The sequence below is a fragment of the Rana temporaria genome, chromosome 5 (genome assembly GCF_905171775.1).
Source record: "Rana temporaria chromosome 5, aRanTem1.1, whole genome shotgun sequence".
NCBI lineage: Eukaryota > Metazoa > Chordata > Amphibia > Anura > Ranidae > Rana > Rana temporaria.
In genome coordinates, this window is record NC_053493.1 from 181,695,866 (window position 1) to 181,707,970 (window position 12,105).

The window sequence follows — 12,105 nt, forward strand, 5'->3', positions numbered from 1 at the left end:
AATTCATTATAAATACTTTTCCTGACAGACTCCATGGCAGCCTACGTGTGGGGTTAATCCCGCCTCTCATACCTCATAGGACCCTACTCCCATAAAGCTTTGCTTCTAGCCATAGACTGTGTTCCTTTTTTGTCCTCCTCCTAGGACCTAGGTAGTTTTACCTTAAAGAAAAAAGTTAAAAGATAAATACTTTCGGTCCAGTTCTGGTCGTTGCACTTTGAGGGAGAATACATCTTCTGGAGTCCAACAAGTCCCAGCTATTAGCAGGCCGGATATAAGTATTCATTCCAATGCTCTGTGATGCTTATTAACCAGCCATTGGCAGGCAAGCTATATTATGGCCAAACGTCCTGACTATTAGCAGGAGGCTTCCCCTCACAGACGGTATGCCTGATGGTGCGCTAATGAGCCTCATTGCTCCCAGGCTGGTCGGATGGTGTTTGGTAATGTATTGATTCATTTTACATTTGGCAGCTGTTTTTGTGTGTTTTGTTCGTCCGCGCCGTTCTGACCCTTCCGGGTTATGGCTGCTGGAACGCACCTGCGTTCCAGCCTCTTCCTCCTGCAGCCTTCTGCGCATGTGCGAGCCTCTTCCGGTTCGCGCGTGCACAGTTGCGGCTGGTACCGCTGTTCGCACATGCGCGCGAGGTACTTGGGGTCACGCCGGACACAGCGCAGGCGCACGGCGTACACGGCGGGCGCGGTGACGTCATCCAAGGCGGCAGCTTTAAAAAGCTGTCAGTCTCAGCTGTTATTGGGATTTCCCTGGCTCGTTTTGTTGCTGCTACCAGGCGCATCACTTGCAGTTTAAGGTAGGTGCCTTGTGGCACTCTGATTACCTCTATGATGTCTGTTTTTTTGCCTTATGTACCTTGCCCTTATGGTTATTTTTTTTTAAATGCATTACTTACAGTGTGTATCCCTGCTATTATGGATGTGTCACCGCCCCCAGTGGCCAACCCTTACGCCGCAGGTAGGATGGAATTTTGTCTTCCTCTACCTGTCTGTTGGGTTTCTTAGGTGCAAGTTTTTCATTTTTTCCTCACCGTCAGTCCTTCTAGGTCTGATCGTCAGCCCTCAGTACATGAAGATATGAAGATATAGATGTTACTAGAACTCAACATCGTCGTTCTAGGTCAAGCTCCAGACGTCCCAGATCACCTTCTAAACATCATAGTGAAAAAACTAAGACCACATCTGACTGTCATTCCCACCCTCATTCCGGCCATTTTGGAAGGAAAGCCTGCTGGGGGTGCAGAGCTCAAGTTCCAGAAGGCAAATCCTTCTGTGATCCCTGTTACGCTCGTGCTGCTGGAGAAAGAGTGAATGGTGATCAACAGGTGGAGGCTCTGGTCAGAAAGGTGGTCCAGGAATCTTTAAACAAACCTGATCCCAATTGTAGCATTCCTTCTCCAATTGTTCAAGCTCCAATCCACATTCAGGATGACTCTGAAATGCCGGGTCCATCTCAGCGTAATCGCTCCCCAAGTCTGTCTTCTGCTAGTGAAGTAGAAAGTATTGTTAATTCTGCAGGATTTGATTTTTCTCTTGTTCCAAATTTAGTTAAAGCAGTAAAAGCCACCTTAAAGTGGGAAGATCCAGTTGAAGCACCTTCCAAACAGAGGAAATATTTCAAACACCTCAAAAAGGAGCGTCCCAGTTTTCCCCTCCTAGGGGAACTTGGAGAAATGATCACTGATGAGTGGACAGCCACGGAAAGGAAAAATTCATTGCTTTCTTTTTTTGTTTACCAAAGTTTATTTTAAATATAAATGTGGATAAGCAAACATACATTGAAAAATATATGGACAGTACATTGTTCAGCATAGTTTCTATGGATGACAAAACATTTATAATTGTGGAATGATCCAGAGGTATCAATGTAATACAGATAACAGCTATTGCATTCTCTAGTGACTCAACATATCTTATCTATGAGTAATCCATAGTGTATGAAGTGAGATGGTTGTGTATAGGGTAGGGTAACCTAAGGTGAACCTATTGAACAAGGGACCAATTGGACCATTTAGAGTTATATGTTTGCATGGAATCGTTAAGGGTATGAAAAACCCTCTCCGTAAGCTTAAGGGTATCCATCCGATCCAACACCTGTTGCCACGAGATGTTGTTGGATCTCCAGTTCAATGCAACCATCCACTGCACCGAACTGCAGAGGGAATGAAGTAATCTAACATATGGGGTGGGGATGTCTGGGATCCCAGCATATAGAATGCAAATTTGAGGGGTGAAGGAGACTTTATGGCCAGATATCTCCTCAAACTTAGTTGCTGCGGTTTTCCACACTTGTTCTAGGAACGGGCAGCTCCAAAATGTGTGTAGCAAAGTCCCCTGTTCAGAGCACCCTCTGAAGCAGTATGGAGAGACTGATGTATAAAAGGAGTGTAGTTTATAGGGTGTGAGGTACCACCTGGAGAATATCTTAATTGGCGTTTCTCTAAAGGGGATAGCCTTATTGCATTTCCGTAGGTTTTCTGCCATGGAATACCAAGTTTCAGGAGGAAGTGTGATTCCGAGGTCTGCCTCCCAATGTAGCATTTGTGTGGATTTCTCTTCCGCTTTAAAACTGTTAATGTAGTTATACAACAGAGAGATCATCCCTTTATCCCGTGAGGAAGAGAGGCATATCCTTTCAAACAATGTTTTGGTGGGAAGGGTGGATAGTGAGAAGTGATCTGCGTAGAAGGATTTTATGAGTCTGTAGTTTCCTATCTCCGAGTGAGGGAGGCCATGGTCTTTTTGGATCATTTCAAAAGTTTTAAATTCCCATTTGGATTGTAGTGAAGATAAAGTGCTTAAGTTGCTATCTAACCATAATGAAAAGTGACTTTTGTTGGTAAAAGCCAGGTTGAATCTAATATCGCCTAAGTATGAGGTAAGTGGGGAAATAGGGGAGGAGAGAGAGTGAATATTGTTGATCCTCATCCATAGTTGGAAAAGATGTGCTACTACTAGGTTAAATTTGGAGAGTTTTCTATATAGAACGTTTCGAGACCATAGTATACCTTGGAGATGATATGGCAGGATTGAGGAAGATTCAAACCTCTTCCAGGGTATGTTTTGCAGCGGGGAGAACCATTGCAATATCTGGGAGAGCTTTGTGGCCAGGTAGTAGTGCCATAGGTTGGGTAGGCCCAGGCCTCCTTTTGATTGGGGTCTGTGTAGAAGTGCATAACTATATCTGGGTTTCCTACCCTCCCAAATAAATTTGTTGATTGATTTCTGAATACCCTCAATCTTGGTTCTGGGGACTAAAATTGGGAGGGAGCGGAAGTAGTATAACAGTTTTGGAATTATGCTCATTTTAATAGCGCAGACTCTGCCCAGAAAGGAAATGTGATGAGAGGACCAAGAGTTCAAAAGGTGTTCAATACGAGCGATGATAGAGGGGTAGTTTGCCTTGTATAATTGTGGGTATGAAGAGGTAATATTGACTCCTAAATATTTTAGGGAGTCCTGACACCAATTGAACTGGAAGTTGCTGCTCAATCTGGTTAATAGATCAGGGGGTAAGTTTAGTGAAAGAGCTGAACATTTGGTGGGGTTGACCTTGAGGCCTGAGACAGCGTGAAAGGTATTTAAGGTACCCAACAACACCGGGATAGACAGGAGGGGTTCTGTGAGGAACACCAGTGCATCGTCTGCGTATAAACTGATCTTGAACTCTGAGTCTGTGCCAGGGTACCCCCGTATGTCAGTGTTGTGCCTGATGGCCTGTGCCAGAGGCTCTATGGCCAACGCAAAAAGGAGTGGGGATAAGGGGCAGCCTTGCCTGGTTCCTCTACCCAGTGAGAAGAATTCTGAGTTATGTCCCAGGATTTTGATACGGGTTTGTGGGGCGTGGTAAAGGGCATTAAATCCCTGTAGGAAGTTACCTGTGATGCCGAATTTAGGGAGAAGTTTATTCAAATAGGACCAGCTAACGCTATCAAAGGCCTTGTGTGTGTCCAAACTCAAGAGGCAGGCCTGTTTGGATTTCAAATTAGCATCTTGTACAATATTAGTAACTAATCTTATATTGTCTACTATCTGTCTACCTGGAATGAAGCCTGATTGATCGTGATGAATTAATGGGGAGATAACAGAGGCTAGTCTGTCTGCAAGGATTCTACCAAATATCTTAAGATCATTATTTAAAACTGAAATGGGGCGAAAATTTTGAGGAAGAGTGTGGTCTTTGTCAGGTTTAGGGATCAGGGAGAGGTTTGCCAGCAACATCTCATCTGGGAATTGATTACCCTCTAAGACATAATTAAATAACTTCATAAGACTGGGGGTTAATCGGGAGGAGAATTTTTTAAAATACGAGGTTGTGAAACCGTCAGGGCCCGGGGCCGTTGAAACCTTTAGAGATTTAATTACTTGGGCTATCTCCTCAGCTGTACAGGGTCTGTTCAGGGATTCAGTTTGGTTGGGGTCTAGTGAGGGAAGTCTAAGGTCGTTTAGCCACGAGTTCGCAAGGGAATCTGGGTTCGTACCCGGGTCAGATAACAGCTTTTGGTAGAAGTTAGCGAAGATATTAAGTACCCCCTTGGGATGTGTCACCAAATTGCCCTGAGAGTCTCGTAATTTATAAATATGGGAGGGGTTAATGTCTTGATTCAATTTTCTGGCGAACATTGCCGAGGGAGAATTACTGTGTAGTAAAAATTTGGCTTTCGAGAACCTCAAAGATCTCTCCGTATTAGCTGATAAAATTAGATCAAGGGCCTTACGTTTGGATTGGATCTGTTGTGTCGTTTCTAGTGAGGCTGAGTGTTGTAATTTGTGATATAGTTGGTTCAAGTCACTGGTCAGGCTTCTAATTTCTGCCAGTCTTTCCCTATTTTTTGCTGCAGACATTTTAATGATGTGGCCCCTAAGAACTGCCTTATGGGCCACCCAGATAGTGGTAGGGGGGGTGACATCATTTATGTTATCTTCAAAGTAGTTGTCTATATGGGATGCAATCGAATCTCTATTTATTGGGTCAGTCAGTAGGGCATCGTTAAGTCTCCAGTTGTATACTGAAGGGGAAAGGCCTATGTGAGATGTGTCGAAGGATATGATATTTTGATCAGACCATGGGCAAGGGTGTATATAAGCATGTGATGAGTTAGCCAATAAGACAGGGGTGCAAAAGATGTAGTCCAATCTGGCATAGCAGTCGTGTGGGTGGGAATAGTGTGAAAAGGCCTTGATCCCTACATTATGGGCCCTCCAGGCGTCAATTAATTGATTCTTATTAATTAGCTTATTAATAGTTTTAGAGAATGATTTCGAGGAGGGTGAGATTTTACTTCTGTCCAAAGCGGGATGCGCTGTCAGGTTAAAATCTCCGCCCAGGATTATATGTGGGGAGTGGAATCTATCAAGTACATTGAAGAAATTTGAGAAAAACGTTGTTTGGGATTCATTTGGAGCATATATAGATGCTATTGTGATCCCTTTGTTATTGATAGTGCCCTTGAGAATTATAAATCGGCTATCCGGGTCTTTATACATTTGTTGTACATCAAAAATAATTGAATTACGAATAAAGATTGCCACTCCCCTTGTTTTATTAGTGTAGGTGGTGTAGTAGTGTTGGCTATATGTCCTGTTAAAGAATGTTGGGTGGTTTGCCGTGGCAAAATGTGTCTCTTGTAGCATGATAATGTCCGCACCAAGTCTTTTATAATGTTGAAATGCTTGTTTACGTTTATGCGGCGAGTTAAATCCCTGTGTGTTGTGGGAAACTATTTTAAGGTTCATTGGTAAGAAATAAGAGTTTTATCATCTGAGTATTATCTATTGGGGTATCATACCACAAAGTTGTATTTTGGGACAGAGTTATCATACACATAAGGTAACTATCACTGAAGGGCTGAGCGTAGCCATAAGGGGTGTGTGAGTCAGGTACCCTCAATCTGTATGAGGCAGGGATGATTTTGAGAGTAAAATGCATCAGAAAGAAACTAGCATATATAAAGCAGTAAAATGACTGTCTCTGAGTGAGCTTATCCGAGATGAAAAGGGCCCTAGTGGCCAACAACATATACCACTGAATTATCAACATAGCAGGATATAACTTGGGGACAGGAGAAGTCCTGTCAAACATTACACAACACTGGGTTGCAGAAGGTGGGACCAAAATGTCCCTGGACCACAAACTGCTCGGGTGATGTCCCATCCGAGGATGGAGCAGCAATCAAGAACAGCTGTGGAAGTGGGGTCAATCTAGCGACGACGGATGTTCTAGGCATCTTGTATTAAGTATATTAAAGCAGTAATGCATTGCAAAGGTATTTGGTTATCAATGAGCTGGAAGAAGCGAAAGGAGATAATAAAACAAAGAGAAAAAAAAAAAAAAATTAAAATAAAATAAAATAGGGGGCACAATCGTAAATTGAGAAGAGCTATTTAGGGTGGGAGCCCCCACCCCATATTCGGTGCTGTAGTGAAGAAGAGTCAGCCAAGACTGTTAAAGCTGGATCAAATCGGGCAAAGAGTTGTATGCATTTTTGTATGGCAACATGGAGTTTAAAGGTTTACATAGCTTGTGATGGGAGCAATACATTTGTCCGCTTATTCAAGGAGTAGGAGTAAACCTTCTAAGGTGAGTACTCAGTTATCAATGTATCAGCCGCATCTGTCTACCAAAATGCAAACAGGGTGAGAGTCTGGAGGATAGATTGGTGACCAGTCCTGGCTCGCTGTCCTGTTCCGAAGAGGGGGGACTGAGTGACAAAGGGTCAACAGAACAACAGTGGGAGAGGTAACAGATAGAACCAAGGAACAGAGCGAATTCACAAATTAATGTGAGATGGACCATCCATGGTCAATGAGGATTATGATTGGAAGGACTGGATCAGTCTCCTCTGTTCCCTCTGGTTGCGTCTGGTGGAAGGGGTTGACCAGATGGGGGAAGGCCTGGGTGTAGCCGGGGGACGAGCAGGGGGATCTTGGGTAATCAGGCCCAATTTTACCAAGAGTTCCTTCCCTTCTATGACGTTGTAGACCGTATATGTAGATCCATTGTGTGGGACCGTAAGCTTAAAGGGGAACCCCCAACGGTACCTAATTCTAGCAGCTTGTAACACAGTAGTGACTTCTTTCATCCTGCGTCTCCTGTCCAGAGTCGCAGGTGATATATCTGGGTATATTTGGATTCTTTTGCCATCCATATTCAGATTAGGTGAATTCCTGGCAGCGCGCATTATGTCTTCTTTGATTAAAAAGTCCCTCATGCACATCACTATGTCCCTGGGGGGACCTTCAGGAGGAGGTTTAGGCCGCAATGCTCTGTGGATTCTGTCACAAATAAAGGCAGATGGGGGCTTTTCTGGTAAAAGGTTTTGAAAGAATCTTGAAACTGCAGGCATCAGGTCTGTGACTGTCTCAGGGACTCCACGCAGCCTAATATTATGGCGGCGATTTCTGTTATCAAGGTCCTCGACCTGAGCCTGCATGAAGGCAAAGTTGTCTGCTAGATTTTCAAAATTCCTTCTGAGATCGTTGTGAGCTAGGGAGAGCTCATCATGTTTTGTTTCTAGAAGGTCTGTGCGGCTGCCTATATTGGCAATTTCCTGGGAGAGAGCTGCTGTGGATTTATGAACTTCATGTTCAATTTTATCCACCAGTTTATTGAATATGGCAGTCAGACTGTCATCTAGGTCCGCTTTAGATAGCGGTGGATTGTACTCACTGTTGTGGGGTTGTACAGTTGCGGTCTCCGTCGGATGTTTGTCCGTGCAGGGCTGTGTCCACATGTGCTGGTCGGCGCCATCTTGGGACACCTTCTTGTGCCTTTGCTCCATGTTAAGGAGAAAGTTCGTCAGGGTGTGCCCGGGTCTCCGATTCCGCTTCCTCCTAGCGGATGGCATACACTGGGTGTTCCTGCAGGGGTGCTGGGTGAAATCGCCGCTGAGAGTGCTGAATTGCCCTGGGAAATCCGCCTAGAAGGCCCGGGTCTCGTGGAGCGCGGCTCAGGCCAGTCCGTTCAGCATCGCGCCGCGCATGCGCCCCCAATTCATTGCTTTCTAAAGTCGCAAAAATGTATCCGTTCAAAACTGAAGAAGTTAAACATTTAGAATCTGCTCCCTTGGTTGACGCCACGTTAATGAGGTTAGTGAAACATGTTACTCTACCCCTGGAAGATACCGTTTCCTTTAAAGATGGTTTGGATAGGAAGATTGATACAGATCTCAAACGCATATATATCACAGCGGGTATGGCCTGTAAACCAGCTTTGGCCCTTGCAGCCCTATCCAAGGCAATAAAAGCCTGGACAGATTAAGTGGATTCTACCTTGTCAAATCTGTCTGATAATGTGTTCAGAGATCTACCAATCCATGAACTCAGAATGGCGTCTGCCTTTCTGGGTGAGGCCTCCCGGGATATTATCCGTCTAGTGGCACGGGTCATGCTCTCTTCTGTCACAGCTAAACGTGCCCTATGGCTTCGTCCTTGGGTAGCCTCTAAACAGGCATGGTGTCGGATTCCTTTTCAGGGGTCCTCCCTGTTTGGGAATAAACTTGATAGTGCTATCACCCGTGCCACAGGGGGTAAGTCAGGGTTCCTTCCCCAGGATCGCCGTCCCTTCAATCAGAGAAAGTTTTTTTCCCAGACAAGATCAGGATCGTTCAAGGGAGGCTCGTCGGTACAAACCTGGTAGAGAATTCAGGAAGAACTGGAGGAGAAACCAGCCTTCTGGTCAGAAGGCCACAAAAGGGGCAACTTCGGGTGGCCGTGACGCCCCTAAGTCTTTTTGATATAGGGTCGGCTCAGACGGAACAAGTTGGAGCTCGACTTCTGCAATTCCGGCATGTCTGGGCAGCCTCGATCAAAGATTTTTGGACAATCAAGACAGTATCCTCGGGTCACTCTTGGACGTTTGTCAGTCCACCTATACTCCAGTTTGTTCCCACAACTCTACCCTGCTCAGAAGAGAAAAAACAAGTTCTTCTAACATACACAAACACTCTTTTGGCCCAGGGCGCCGCCATACAGGTTCCAACGGCAGAAAAATTTCAAGGAATGTATTCGCCTCTGTTTATGGTTCTAAAAAAGACCGGCTGCTGGAGGCCATTGATAGACCTGACACACCTAAACACCTTCATCAAAAAGGAGAAGTTCAAAATGGAGTCCTTACTCACAATATGCCAGACGATTCTACCAGGCGATTGGCTGATATCAATCGACTTGAAAGACGCCTACTTTCATGTCCCTGTAGCGGTAGAGTTTCAGAAATACCTTCGCTTTGCAGTGGGCAGTACTCACCTCCAATTTACTTGTCTCCCGTTCGGGCTTACAACATCGCCTCGAGTATTTTCAAAGCTCTTACTGGCTGTCGTAGCCTTGATCAGAACAAAAGGCATTCGTCTACACCACTATCTGGACGACCTGCTGTTACTTTCGCAAAGCACGGAACAACTACTGATACATCGGGCCCAAGTCATTCTCACTCTGACCGAGTTCGGTTGGCTTCTGAACAGGGAGAAGAGTCATCTAGACCCCACATAGTCTCTTGTTTTCCTCGGTGCCCAATTCGACACAGTCCAGAGCACCATTTCCTTACCCTTGGAAAAAATCCCAATAGTCCAGGACAGGATTCGTCTAGCATTGGATTCTCCTTTTCTCAAAGCCTTACTTTGTCTCAAGATAATAGGCACCATGGTGTCCACAATTCCCATGGTGAGGTGGGCACAGTGGAGGATGCGTCCCTTCCAGAAGGGTTTTCTTCAGCAATGGGATCCGAGCTCCCGGGATCATTTGATACGAATAACCTGGTCGATGCGGGAAAGTCTCTTCTGGTGGCTTCTACGAGAGAACCTCCTCAACTGTCTCTCAATAGCCCCTGTCTCTTGGATCACAATTACATCCGACGCCAGCAGCAAAGGCTGGGGTGCTCTTTGCCTGAAAGAAGTAGCTCAAGGGAAGTGGGACCTGCCACCTCGGAAGGTGGTATCCAATGTCCTGGAACTCCGTGCAGCCTTCTGTGCCCTTCAGGCCTTTACTCATCTAACCAAGGGGTCGTCAGTCCTTCTAAGGATGGACAATACGACAGCTGTGTCATACATAAAGAGACAGGGAGGCACTCGCAGTCTGTCCCTACTGAAGGAGGTAGAGCCGATCATGTCTTGGGCTCAGACATACCTGACAGATCTGACAGCAGTTTTTCTGGGGTTCAGAATCTACAAGCAGATTTCCTCTCGAGAACGACACTCAACAACAACGAGTGGTCTCTCCACAGCGAAGTTTTCAGCTGGATCCTGTCACTGGGATTTGTGCCAGAAGTAGACCTATTTGCATCCCTGTGCAACTTCAAACTGGAGAAGTTTTTCACGAGAAATCGCTGTCCCCAAGCGTTTGGGGTGGATGCCCTAACAGACCAGTGGATGTTCCACAGAGCCTATGCCTTTCCCCCAGTCCCGGTCATTCTCCGGTTCCTGTCGAGACTCAGGTGGGAGGAAGTCGAGGTAGTGGCGATAATTCCTTACTGGCCCAACAGGCCCTGGTTTCCGTTGCTGTTTCAGCTGAGCTTCCGGGATCCAGTTCCGCTCCCAAACAGACCAGATCTCTTGTTGCAGGGAGTGACCCCTCACCCTTGCCCGAACCATCTACATCTAATGGCCTGGTTCTTGAGAGGGAAAGGCTGGAAGCACTAGGTTGCCCAAGTCAAGCAATCTCTACCTTGCTAAATGCTAGGAGAGCAAGTACCAACAGGGTCTATCAAAGAATATGGTCTAAGTTCTCAGACTACACCTCCTCCATGAATGGTTCTCCCAAAGATCCCAGAGTTCAATACGTTTTAGGCTTTCTCCAGACAGGGCTGGATCTACCATCATCAGTCAGTTCCTTGAGGGTTCAAGTTTCAGCAATATCTGCCTTCACAGGAATATCCTGGGCTAGACACATCCTTGTCAGACAGTTCTTTAAATGAGCTATGAGGCTGAGACCTCTAAGGAAACCAAGGTTCTCCAAATGGGACCTCCCATTGGTCTTGGACTTTTTCTCAGAAGATCGAAATTTGGATCGTCTATCTATCAAAGATCTTTCCCTCAAGGTTGTCTTTCTTGTTGCCATAACATCTGCCAAAAGAGTCTCTGAAATTGGTTCTCTAGGATTCAAAGAACCATTTCTCACTTTCTTTGCAGACCGTGTTGTGTTAGTCCCGATGCTGGGGTCCAAACCCAAGGTAACATCAATTTTTCACGAAAACCAGGAAATTGTCCTTCCCACTTTTCGTTCCTCTGAAGACTCTATTGTTCATCCTCTGGATGTTGGAAAAGTCCTAAAACAATATTTGGAGGCTACAGCATCCTTCCGCCAAACCGATCATTTGTTTGTTTCGTTTCATGGGAAGAACAAAGGAATGCGGGCTTCCTCTAGAACCATTTCAGCATGGATTGTCCAAGCTATCCAAAGGGCTTACAAGGCAAAAGGGTTGACTCCTCCTGAAACGGTAACTGCTCATTCCACTAGGAGCATCTCCACATCATGGGCGGCTGCCCGACATGTTTCTCCGGAATTCATCTGCAAAGCGGCTTCCTGGTCGTCATTAAATACGTTTGTGACGCACTATTGCGTAGAACCGGCTTCTTTGTCGTCGGTTAATTTTGGTTTACATGTTTTATCTGTTGACAATGTCAATTAAACTTTTTTTTCGTTAACCAGCAATTGCCCACCCGGGTGTGTTTGGCTAGTCATTTCCCACACGTAGGCTGCCATGGAGTCTGTCAGGAAAAAGGAAAATGTATATGAAATATTTCCTGTAATTTTCCTTTCCTGATGGACTCCATGGCAGCAGGAGTTCCCTCCCTTTGCTGGAGTAGGCTATATTACGGAACACAGTCTATGGCTAGAAGCAAAGCTTTATGGGAGTAGGGTCCTATGAGGTATGAGAGGCGGGATTAACCCCACACGTAGGCTGCCATGGAGTCCATCAGGAAAGGAAAATTACGGTAAGTATTTTATATACATTTTCTTTTTTTTCCTTTCAGAAATTACACTTTGTGCAGGGACAGTTCTAAGTACTGAAAACATGCGCTATTTCACATGCTAACTTTACACCCCCCCCCCTAGGTACGAAATTTAAAGTAATATTTCACTTTTATTGTTTCACTT

General features: G+C 45.4%; 1 protein-coding gene across 1 annotated transcript in view; it reads right to left on the reverse strand.

The window, feature by feature from the left end:
• The window catches only part of MSANTD3 (Myb/SANT DNA binding domain containing 3), a 1,065,404-nt gene that overhangs the window by 477,139 nt on the left and 576,160 nt on the right, over window positions 1-12,105 (reverse strand). The gene's annotated exons all lie outside the window — the stretch shown is intronic.